We start from the raw sequence: 13,711 nt of genomic DNA on the forward strand, positions 1-13,711 counted from the left end.
AAATGCTCTGATCTAGCACGCGGAACAGCGATTCCGCATGGAAATACACTTCTGAAACGAAGAATCGTCGAATCTGACGTAAGCTCAAATAAATCGTGATCGTGCTACCCGAATCGGAGTTTCTGTGCCAATTTCGCAAACTTGCACGAAAATGCACTGATCTAGCACGCGGAACAGCGATTCCGCATGGAAATAAACTTCTGAAACGAAGAATCGGCGAATCTGACATAAGCTCGAATAAATGGTGATCGTGCTAGCCGAATCGTAGTTTCTGATCCAATTTCGCATACTTTCATGGAAATGCTCTGATCTAGCACGCGAAACAGCGATTCCGCATGGAAATACACTTCTGAAACGAAGAATCGTCAAATCTGACATAAGCTCGAGTAAATCGTGATCGTGCTAGCTGAATCGGAGTTTCTGTGCCAATTTCGCAAACTTGCTTGCAAATGCACTGATCTAGCACGCGAAACAGCGATTCCGCGTGGTAATACACTTCTTAAACGAAGAATCGTCGAATCTGATATAAGCTCGAATAAATCGAGATCGTGCTAGCCGAATCGGAGTTTCTGTGCCAATTTCACAAACTTGCACGAAAATGCACTGATCTAGATTGCGGAACAGCGATTCCGCATGGAAATACACTTCTGAAACGAAGAATCGTCGAATCTGACATAAGCTCGAATAAATCGTGATCGTGCTAGCCGAATCGGAGTTTCTGTGCCAATTTCGCATACTTGCATGCAAATGCTCTGATCTAGCACGCGGAACAGCGATTCCGCATGGAAATACACTTCTGAAACGAAGAATCGTCGAATCTGACATAAGCTCGAATAAATCGTGATCGTGCTAGCCGAATCGGAGTTTCTGTGCCAATTTCGCAAACTTGCATGAAAATGCACTGATCTAGCACGCGAAACAGCGATTCCGCATGGAAATACACTTCTGAAACGAAGAATCGTCAATTTTGACATAAGCTCGAATAAATCGTGATCGTGCTAGCCGAATCGGAGTTTCTGTGCCAATGTCGCATATTTGCATACAAATGCACTGATCTAGCACGCGAAACAGCGATTCCGCACAGCAATGCACTTCTGAAACGAAGAATCGTCGAATCTGACGTAAGCTCGAAAAAATCGTGATCGTGCTAGCCGAATCGTAGTTTCTGAGCCAATTTCGCATACTTGCATGCAAATGCACTGATCTAGCACGCGAAACGGCGATTCCGCATGGAAATACACTTCTGAAACGAAAAATCGTCGAATCTGACATAAGCTCGAATAAATCGTGATCGTGCTAGCCGAATCGTAGTTTCTGAGCCAATTTCGCATATTTGCATACAAATGCACTGATCTAGCACGCGAAACAGCGATTCCGCATGGAATACACTTCTGAAACGAAGAATCGTCAAATCTGACATAAGCTCGAATAAATCGTGATCGTGCTAGCCGAATCGGAGTTTCTGTGCCAATTTCGCATACTTGCATGCAAATGCTCTGATCTAGCACGCGAAACAGCGATTCCGCATGGAAATACACTTCTGAAACAAAGAATCGTCAAATCTGACATAAGCTCGAATAAATCGTGATCGTGGTAGCCGAATCGTAGTTTCTGAGCCAATTTCGCATACTTGCATGCAAATGCAATGATCTAGCACGCGAATCAGCGATTCCGCACAGAAATACACTTCTGAAACGAAGAATCGTCGAATCTGACATAAGCTCGAATAAATCGTGATCGTGCTAGCCGAATCGTAGTTTCTGAGCCAATTTCGCATATTTGCATACAAATGCACTGATCTAGCACGCGAAACAGCGATTCCGCATGGAAATACACTTCTGAAACGAAGAATCGTCAAATCTGACATAAGCTCGAATAAATCGTGATCGTGCTAGCCGAATCGGAGTTTCTGTGCCAATTTCGCATACTTGCATGCAAATGCTCTGATCTAGCACGCGAAACAGCGATTCCGCATGGAAATACACTTCTGAAACAAAGAATCGTCAAATCTGACATAAGCTCGAATAAATCGTGATCGTGCTAGCCGAATCGGAGTTTCTGTGCCAATTTCGCATACTTGCATGCAAATGCTCTGATCTAGCACGCGAAACAGCGATTCCGCATGGAAATACACTTCTGAAACGAAGAATCGTCGAATCTGACATAAGCTCGAATAAATCGTGATCGTGCTAGCCGAATCGGAGTTTCTGTGCCAATTTCGCATACTTGCATGCAAATGCTCTGATCTAGCACGCGAAACAGCGATTCCGCATAGAAATACACTTCTGAAACAAAGAATCGTCGAATCTGACGTAAGCTCGAATAAATCGTGATCGTGCTAGCCGAATCGTAGTTTCTGAGCCAATTTCGCATACTTGCATGCAAATGCACTGATCTAGCACGCGAAACGGCGATTCCGCATGGAAATACACTTCTGAAACGAAGAACCGTCGAATCTGATATAAGCTCGAATAAATCCTGATCGTGCTTGCCCAATAGTTGTTTCTGTGCCAATTTCGCATATTTGCATGCAAATGCACTGATCTTGCACGCGAAAAAGCGATTCCGCACAGCAATACACTTCTGAAACGAAGAATCGTCGAAACTGACGTAAGCTCGAATAAATCGTGATTGTGCTAGGCGAATCGGAGTTTCTGTGCCAATGTCGCATATTTGCATACAAATGCACTGATCTAGCACGCGAAACAGCGATTCCGCACAGCAATGCACTTCTGAAACGAAGAATCGTCGAATCTGACGTAAGCTCGAATAAATCGTGATCGTGCTAGCCGAATCGTAGTTTCTGAGCCAATTTCGCATACTTGCATGCAAATGCACTGATCTAGCACGCGAAACGGCGATTCCGCATGGAAATACACTTCTGAAACGAAAAATCGTCGAATCTGACATAAGCTCGAATAAATCGTGATCGTGCTAGCCGAATCGTAGTTTCTGAGCCAATTTCGCATATTTGCATACAAATGCACTGATCTAGCACGCGAAACAGCGATTCCGCATGGAATACACTTCTGAAACGAAGAATCGTCAAATCTGACATAAGCTCGAATAAATCGTGATCGTGCTAGCCGAATCGGAGTTTCTGTGCCAATTTCGCATACTTGCATGCAAATGCTCTGATCTAGCACGCGGAACGGCGATTCCGCATGGAAATACACTTTTGAAACGAAGAATCGTCGAATCTGACATAAGCTCGAATAAATCGTGATCGTGCTTGGCGAATCGGAGTTTCTGTGTCAATGTCGCATATTTGCATACAAATGCACTGATATAGCACGCGAAACACTGATTCCGCATGGAAATATACTTCTGAAACGAAGAATCGTCGAATCTGACATAAGCTCGAATAAATCGTGATCGTGCTAGCCGAATCGGAGTTTCTGTGCCAATTTTGCATACTTGCATGCAAATGCTCTGATCTAGCACGCGGAACGGCGATTCCGCATGGAAATACACTTCTGAAACGAAGAATCGTCGAATCTGACATAAGCTCGAATAAATCGTGATTGTGCTAGGCGAATCGGAGTTTCTGTGCCAATGTCGCATATTTGCATACAAATGCACTGATCTAGCACGCGAAACAGCGATTCCGCACAGCAATGCACTTCTGAAACGAAGAATCGTCGAATCTGACGTAAGCTCGAATAAATCGTGATCGTGCTAGCCGAATCGTAGTTTCTGAGCCAATTTCGCATACTTGCATGCAAATGCACTGATCTAGCACGCGAAACGGCGATTCCGCATGGAAATACACTTCTGAAACGAAAAATCGTCGAATCTGACATAATCTCGAATAAATCGTGATCGTGCTAGCCGAATCGTAGTTTCTGAGCCAATTTCGCATATTTGCATACAAATGCACTGATCTAGCACGCGAAACAGCGATTCCGCATGGAATACACTTCTGAAACGAAGAATCGTCAAATCTGACATAAGCTCGAATAAATCGTGATCGTGCTAGCCGAATCGGAGTTTCTGTGCCAATTTCGCATACTTGCATGCAAATGCTCTGATCTAGCACGCGAAACAGCGATTCCGCATGGAAATACACTTCTGAAACAAAGAATCGTCAAATCTGACATAAGCTCGAATAAATCGTGATCGTGGTAGCCGAATCGTAGTTTCTGAGCCAATTTCGCATACTTGCATGCAAATGCAATGATCTAGCACGCGAAACAGCGATTCCGCACAGAAATACACTTCTGAAACGAAGAATCGTCGAATCTGACATAAGCTCGAATAAATCGTGATCGTGCTAGCCGAATCGTAGTTTCTGAGCCAATTTCGCATATTTGCATACAAATGCACTGATCTAGCACGCGAAACAGCGATTCCGCATGGAAATACACTTCTGAAACGAAGAATCGTCAAATCTGACATAAGCTCGAATAAATCGTGATCGTGCTAGCCGAATCGGAGTTTCTGTGCCAATTTCGCATACTTGCATGCAAATGCTCTGATCTAGCACGCGAAACAGCGATTCCGCATGGAAATACACTTCTGAAACAAAGAATCGTCAAATCTGACATAAGCTCGAATAAATCGTGATCGTGCTAGCCGAATCGGAGTTTCTGTGCCAATTTCGCATACTTGCATGCAAATGCTCTGATCTAGCACGCGGAACAGCGATTCCGCATGGAAATACACTTCTGAAACGAAGAATCGTCGAATCTGACATAAGCTCGAATAAATCGTGATCGTGCTAGCCGAATCGGAGTTTCTGTGCCAATTTCGCAAACTTGCATGAAAATGCACTGATCTAGCACGCGAAACAGCGATTCCGCATGGAAATACACTTCTGAAACAAAGAATCGTCAAATCTGACATAAGCTCGAATAAATCGTGATCGTGCTAGCCGAATCGGAGTTTCTGTGCCAATTTCGCATACTTGCATGCAAATGCTCTGATCTAGCACGCGGAACGGCGATTCCGCATGGAAATACACTTTTGAAACGAAGAATCGTCGAATCTGACATAAGCTCGAATAAATCGTGATCGTACTAGCCGAATCGTAGTTTCTGAGCCAATTTCGCATACTTGCATGCAAATGCCCTGATCTAGCACGCGGAACAGCGATTCCGCATGGAAATATACTTCTGAAACCGAAGAATTGTTGAATCTGACATAAGCTAGAATAAATCGTGATCGTGCTTGCCGAATCGTTGTTTCTGTGCCAATTTCGCATATTTGCTTGCAAATGCACTGATCTAGCACGCGAAACAGCGATTCCGCACAGAAATACACTTCTGAAACGAAGAACCGTCGAATCTGATATAAGCTCGAATAAATCCTGATCGTGCTTGCCCAATAGTTGTTTCTGTGCCAATTTCGCATATTTGCATGCAAATGCACTGATCTTGCACGCGAAAAAGCGATTCCGCACAGCAATACATTTCTGAAACGAAGAATCGTCGAAACTGACGTAAGCTCGAATAAATCGTGATCGTGCTTGGCGAATCGGAGTTTCTGTGTCAATGTCGCATATTTGCATACAAATGCACTGATATAGCACGCGAAACACTGATTCCGCATGGAAATATACTTCTGAAACGAAGAATCGTCGAATCTGACATAAGCTCGAATAAATCGTGATCGTGCTAGCCGAATCGGAGTTTCTGTGCCAATTTTGCATACTTGCATGCAAATGCTCTGATCTAGCACGCGGAACGGCGATTCCGCATGGAAATACAATTCTGAAACGAAGAATCGTCGAATCTGACATAAGCTCGAATAAATCGTGATTGTGCTAGGCGAATCGGAGTTTCTGTGCCAATGTCGCATATTTGCATACAAATGCACTGATCTAGCACGCGAAACAGCGATTCCGCACAGCAATGCACTTCTGAAACGAAGAATCGTCGAATCTGACGTAAGCTCGAATAAATCGAGATCGTGCTTGGCGAATCGTTGTTTCTGTGCCAACTTCGCATACTTGCATGCAAATGCTCTGATCTAGCACGCGGAACAGCGATTCCGCGTGGAAATACACTTCTTAAACGAAGAATCGTCGAATCTGACATAAGCTCGAATAAATCGTGATCGTGCTAGCCGAATCGGAGTTTCTGTGCCAATTTCGCATACTTGCATGCAAATGCACTGATCTAGCACGCGAAACAGCGATTCCGCGTGGTAATACACTTCTTAAACGAAGAATCGTCGAATCTGATATAAGCTCGAATAAATCGAGATCGTGCTAGCCGAATCGGAGTTTCTGTGCCAATTTCACAAACTTGCACGAAAATGCACTGATCTAGAACGCGGAACAGCGATTCCGCATGGAAATACACTTCTGAAACGAAGAATCGTCGAATCTGACATAAGCTCGAATAAATCGAGATCGTGCTAGCCGAATCGGAGTTTCTGTGCCAATTTCGCATACTTGCATGCAAATGCTCTGATCTAGCACGCGGAACAGCGATTCCGCATGGAAATACACTTCTGAAACGAAGAATCGTCGAATCTGACATAAGCTCGAATAAATCGTGATCGTGCTAGCCGAATCGGAGTTTCTGTGCCAATTTCGCAAACTTGCATGAAAATGCACTGATCTAGCACGCGGAACAGCGATTCCGCATGGAAATACACTTCTGAAACGAAGAATCGTCGAATCTGACGTAAGCTCGAATAAATCGTGATTGTGCTTGGCGAATCGGAGTTTCTGTGCCAATATCGCATATTTGCATACAAATGCAATGATCTAGCACGCGGAACAGCGATTCCGCACAGAAATACACTTCTGAAACGAAGAATCGTCAATTTTGACATAAGCTCGAATGAATCGTGATCGTGCTGGCCGAATCGGAGTTGCTGTACCAATATCGCGTATTTGCATGTACATGCACTGATCTATCACGCGATACAGCGATTCCGCACAGAAATAGTCATGTGAAACAAAGAACCGTCGAATCTGACATAAGCTCGAATAAATGGTGATCGTGCTTGCCGAATCGTTGTTTCTGTGCCAATTCCGCATATTTGAATGCAAATGCACTGATCTTGCACGCGAAAAAGCGATTCCGCACAGCAATACACATCTGATACGAAGAATCGTCTAATCTGACATAAGCTCGAATAAATCGAGATCGTGGTAGCCGAATCGCAGTTTCTGAGCCAATTTCGCATACTTGCATGCAAATGCACTGATCGAGCACGCGAAACAGCGATTCCGCACAGAAATACACTTCTGAAACGAAGAATCGTCAATTTTGACATAAGCTCGAATAAATCGTGATCGTGCTAGCCAAATCGGAGTTTCTGTGCCAATTTCGCAAACTTGCATGAAAATGCACTGATCTAGCACGCGAAACAGCGATTCCGCATGGAAATACACTTCTGAAACGAAGAATCGTTGAATCTGACATAAGCTAGAATAAATCGTGATCGTGCTTGCCGAATCGTTGTTTCTGTGCCAATTTCGCATATTTGCTTGCAAATTCACTGATCTAGCACGCGAAACAGCGATTCCGCGTGGTAATACACTTCTTAAACGAAGAATCGTCGAATCTGACATAATCTCGAATAAATCGTGATCGTGCTAGCCGAATCGGAGTTTCTGTGCCAATTTCGCGTACTTGCATGCAAATGCTCTGATCTAGCACGCGGAACAGCGATTCCGCATGGAAATACACTTCTGAAACGAAGAATCGTCGAATCTGACGTAAGCTCAAATAAATCGTGATCGTGCTACCCGAATCGGAGTTTCTGTGCCAATTTCGCAAACTTGCACGAAAATGCACTGATCTAGCACGCGGAACAGCGATTCCGCATGGAAATAAACTTCTGAAACGAAGAATCGGCGAATCTGACATAAGCTCGAATAAATGGTGATCGTGCTAGCCGAATCGTAGTTTCTGATCCAATTTCGCATACTTTCATGGAAATGCTCTGATCTAGCACGCGAAACAGCGATTCCGCATGGAAATACACTTCTGAAACGAAGAATCGTCAAATCTGACATAAGCTCGAGTAAATCGTGATCGTGCTAGCTGAATCGGAGTTTCTGTGCCAATTTCGCAAACTTGCATGAAAATGCACTGATCTAGCACGCGAAACAGCGATTCCGCATGGAAATACACTTCTGAAACGAAGAATCGTTGAATCTGACATAAGCTAGAATAAATCGTGATCGTGCTTGCCGAATCGTTGTTTCTGTGCCAATTTCGCATATTTGCTTGCAAATGCACTGATCTAGCACGCGAAACAGCGATTCCGCGTGGTAATACACTTCTTAAACGAAGAATCGTCGAATCTGATATAAGCTCGAATAAATCGAGATCGTGCTAGCCGAATCGGAGTTTCTGTGCCAATTTCACAAACTTGCACGAAAATGCACTGATCTAGATTGCGGAACAGCGATTCCGCATGGAAATACACTTCTGAAACGAAGAATCGTCGAATCTGACATAAGCTCGAATAAATCGTGATCGTGCTAGCCGAATCGGAGTTTCTGTGCCAATTTCGCATACTTGCATGCAAATGCTCTGATCTAGCACGCGGAACAGCGATTCCGCATGGAAATACACTTCTGAAACGAAGAATCGTCGAATCTGACATAAGCTCGAATAAATCGTGATCGTGCTAGCCGAATCGGAGTTTCTGTGCCAATTTCGCAAACTTGCATGAAAATGCACTGATCTAGCACGCGAAACAGCGATTCCGCATGGAAATACACTTCTGAAACGAAGAATCGTCAATTTTGACATAAGCTCGAATAAATCGTGATCGTGCTAGCCGAATCGGAGTTTCTGTGCCAATTTCGCAAACTTGCATGAAAATGCACTGATCTAGCACGCGAAACAGCGATTCCGCACAGCAATACACATCTGATACAAAGAATCGTTGAATCTGACATAAGCTCGAATAAATCGAGATCGTGCTTGTCGAATCGTTGTTTCTGTGCCAACTTCGCATACTTGCATGCAAATGCTCTGATCTAGCACGCGGAACAGCGATTCCGCATGGAAATACACTTCTGAAACGAAGAATCGTCGAATCTGACATAAGCTCGAATAAATCGTGATCGTGCTAGCCGAATCGGAGTTTCTGTGCCAATTTCGCAAACTTGCATGAAAATGCACTGATCTAGCACGCGAAACAGCGATTCCGCATGGAAATACACTTCTGAAACGAAGAATCGTCAAATCTGACATAAGCTCGAATAAATCGTGATCGTGCTTGCCGAATCGTTGTTTCTGTGCCAATTTCGCATATTTGCTTGCAAATGTACTGATCTAGCACGCGAAACAGCGATTCCGCGTGGAAATACACTTCTTAAACGAAGAATCGTCGAATCTGATATAAGCTCGAATAAATCGTGATCGTGCTAGCCGAATCGGAGTTTCTGTGCCAATTTCGCAAACTTGCACGAAAATGCACTGATCTAGAACGCGGAACAGCGATTCCGCATGGAAATACACTTCTGAAACGAAGAATCGTCGAATCTGACATAAGCTAGACTAAATCGTGATCGTGCTTGCCGAATCGTTGTTTCTGTGCCAATTTCGCATATTTGCTTGCAAATGCACTGATCTAGCACGCGAAACAGCGATTCCGCGTGGAAATACACTTCTTAAACGAAGAATCGTCGAATCTGATATAAGCTCGAATAAATCGTGATCGTGCTAGCCGAATCGGAGTTTCTGTGCCAATTTCGCAAACTCGCATGAAAATGCACTGATCTAGCACGCGAAACAGCGATTCCGCACAGCAATACACATCTGATACGAAGAATCGTCGAATCTGACATAAGCTCGAATAAATCAAGATCGTGCTTGCCGAATCGTTGTTTCTGTGCCAATTTCGCATATTTGCTTGCAAATGCACTGATCTAGCACGCGAAACAGCGATTCCGCGTGGTAATACACTTCTTAAACGAAGAATCGTCGAATCTGATATAAGCTCGAATAGATCGGGATCGTGCTAGCCGATTCGGAGTTTCTGTGCCAATTTCACAAACTTGCACGAAAATGCACTGATCTAGAACGCGGAACAGCGATTCCGCATGGAAATACACTTCTGAAACGAAGAATCGTCGAATCTGACATAAGCTCGAATAAATCGTGATCGTGCTAGCCGAATCGGAGTTTCTGTGCCAATTTCGCATACTTGCATGCAAATGCTCTGATCTAGCACGCGGAACAGCGATTCCGCATGGAAATACACTTCTGAAACGAAGAATCGTCGAATCTGACATAAGCTCGAATAAATCGTGATCGTGCTAGCCGAATCGGAGTTTCTGTGCCAATTTCGCAAACTTGCATGAAAATGCACTGATCTAGCACGCGAAACAGCGATTCCGCATGGAAATACACTTCTGAAACGAAGAATCGTCAATTTTGACATAAGCTCGAATAAATCGTGATCGTGCTAGCCGAATCGGAGTTTCTGTGCCAATTTCGCAAACTTGCATGAAAATGCACTGATCTAGCACGCGAAACAGCGATTCCGCACAGCAATACACATCTGATACAAAGAATCGTCGAATCTGACATAAGCTCGAATAAATCGAGATCGTGCTTGTCGAATCGTTGTTTCTGTGCCAACTTCGCATACTTGCATGCAAATGCTCTGATCTAGCACGCGGAACAGCGATTCCGCATGGAAATACACTTCTGAAACGAAGAATCGTCGAATCTGACATAAGCTCGAATAAATCGTGATCGTGCTAGCCGAATCGGAGTTTCTGTGCCAATTTCGCATACTCGCATGCAAATGCCCTGATCTAGCACGCGGAACAGCGATTCCGCATGGAAATATACTTCTGAAACGAAGAATCGTTGAATCTGACATAAGCTAGAATAAATCCTGATTGTGCTTGCCGAATCGGAGTTTCTGTGTCAATGTCGCATATTTGCATACAAATGCACTGATATAGCACGCGAAACACTGATTCCGCATGGAAATATACTTCTGAAACGAAGAATCGTCGAATCTGACATAAGCTCGAATAAATCGTGATCGTGCTAGCCGAATCGGAGTTTCTGTGCCAATTTTGCATACTTGCATGCAAATGCTCTGATCTAGCACGCGGAACGGCGATTCCGCATGGAAATACACTTCTGAAACGAAGAATCGTCGAATCTGACATAAGCTCGAATAAATCGTGATTGTGCTAAGCGAATCGGAGTTTCTGTGCCAATGTCGCATATTTGCATACAAATGCACTGATCTAGCACGCGAAACAGCGATTCCGCACAGCAATGCACTTCTGAAACGAAGAATCGTCGAATCTGACGTAAGCTCGAATAAATCGTGATCGTGCTAGCCGAATCGTAGTTTCTGAGCCAATTTCGCATACTTGCATGCAAATGCTCTGATCTAGCACGCGGAACAGCGATTCCGCATGGAAATACACTTCTGAAACGAAGAATCGTCGAATCTGACATAAGCTCGAATAAATCGTGATCGTGCTAGCCGAATCGGAGTTTCTGTGCCAATTTCGCAAACTTGCATGAAAATGCACTGATCTAGCACGCGAAACAGCGATTCCGCATGGAAATACACTTCTGAAACGAAGAATCGTCAAATCTGACATAAGCTCGAATAAATCGTGATCGTGCTTGCCGAATCGTTGTTTCTGTGCCAATTTCGCATATTTGCTTGCAAATGTACTGATCTAGCACGCGAAACAGCGATTCCGCGTGGAAATACACTTCTTAAACGAAGAATCGTCGAATCTGATATAAGCTCGAATAAATCGTGATCGTGCTAGCCGAATCGGAGTTTCTGTGCCAATTTCGCAAACTTGCACGAAAATGCACTGATCTAGAACGCGGAACAGCGATTCCGCATGGAAATACACTTCTGAAACGAAGAATCGTCGAATCTGACATAAGCTAGACTAAATCGTGATCGTGCTTGCCGAATCGTTGTTTCTGTGCCAATTTCGCATATTTGCTTGCAAATGCACTGATCTAGCACGCGAAACAGCGATTCCGCGTGGAAATACACTTCTTAAACGAAGAATCGTCGAATCTGATATAAGCTCGAATAAATCGTGATCGTGCTAGCCGAATCGGAGTTTCTGTGCCAATTTCGCAAACTCGCATGAAAATGCACTGATCTAGCACGCGAAACAGCGATTCCGCACAGCAATACACATCTGATACGAAGAATCGTCGAATCTGACATAAGCTCGAATAAATCAAGATCGTGCTTGCCGAATCGTTGTTTCTGTGCCAATTTCGCATATTTGCTTGCAAATGCACTGATCTAGCACGCGAAACAGCGATTCCGCGTGGTAATACACTTCTTAAACGAAGAATCGTCGAATCTGATATAAGCTCGAATAAATCGAGATCGTGCTAGCCGATTCGGAGTTTCTGTGCCAATTTCACAAACTTGCACGAAAATGCACTGATCTAGAACGCGGAACAGCGATTCCGCATGGAAATACACTTCTGAAACGAAGAATCGTCGAATCTGACATAAGCTCGAATAAATCGTGATCGTGCTAGCCGAATCGGAGTTTCTGTGCCAATTTCGCATACTTGCATGCAAATGCTCTGATCTAGCACGCGGAACAGCGATTCCGCATGGAAATACACTTCTGAAACGAAGAATCGTCGAATCTGACATAAGCTCGAATAAATCGTGATCGTGCTAGCCGAATCGGAGTTTCTGTGCCAATTTCGCAAACTTGCATGAAAATGCACTGATCTAGCACGCGAAACAGCGATTCCGCATGGAAATACACTTCTGAAACGAAGAATCGTCAATTTTGACATAAGCTCGAATAAATCGTGATCGTGCTAGCCGAATCGGAGTTTCTGTGCCAATTTCGCAAACTTGCATGAAAATGCACTGATCTAGCACGCGAAACAGCGATTCCGCACAGCAATACACATCTGATACAAAGAATCGTCGAATCTGACATAAGCTCGAATAAATCGAGATCGTGCTTGTCGAATCGTTGTTTCTGTGCCAACTTCGCATACTTGCATGCAAATGCTCTGATCTAGCACGCGGAACAGCGATTCCGCATGGAAATACACTTCTGAAACGAAGAATCGTCGAATCTGACATAAGCTCGAATAAATCGTGATCGTGCTAGCCGAATCGGAGTTTCTGTGCCAATTTCGCATACTCGCATGCAAATGCCCTGATCTAGCACGCGGAACAGCGATTCCGCATGGAAATATACTTCTGAAACGAAGAATCGTTGAATCTGACATAAGCTAGAATAAATCCTGATTGTGCTTGCCGAATCGGAGTTTCTGTGTCAATGTCGCATATTTGCATACAAATGCACTGATATAGCACGCGAAACACTGATTCCGCATGGAAATATACTTCTGAAACGAAGAATCGTCGAATCTGACATAAGCTCGAATAAATCGTGATCGTGCTAGCCGAATCGGAGTTTCTGTGCCAATTTTGCATACTTGCATGCAAATGCTCTGATCTAGCACGCGGAACGGCGATTCCGCATGGAAATACACTTCTGAAACGAAGAATCGTCGAATCTGACATAAGCTCGAATAAATCGTGATTGTGCTAAGCGAATCGGAGTTTCTGTGCCAATGTCGCATATTTGCATACAAATGCACTGATCTAGCACGCGAAACAGCGATTCCGCACAGCAATACACATCTGATACAAAGAATCGTTGAATCTGACATAAGCTCGAATAAATCGAGATCGTGCTTGTCGAATCGTTGTTTCTGTGCCAACTTCGCATACTTGCATGCAAATG

The sequence above is a fragment of the Lasioglossum baleicum genome, unplaced genomic scaffold (assembly GCF_051020765.1).
Source record: "Lasioglossum baleicum unplaced genomic scaffold, iyLasBale1 scaffold0063, whole genome shotgun sequence".
Lineage (NCBI taxonomy): Eukaryota > Metazoa > Arthropoda > Insecta > Hymenoptera > Halictidae > Lasioglossum > Lasioglossum baleicum.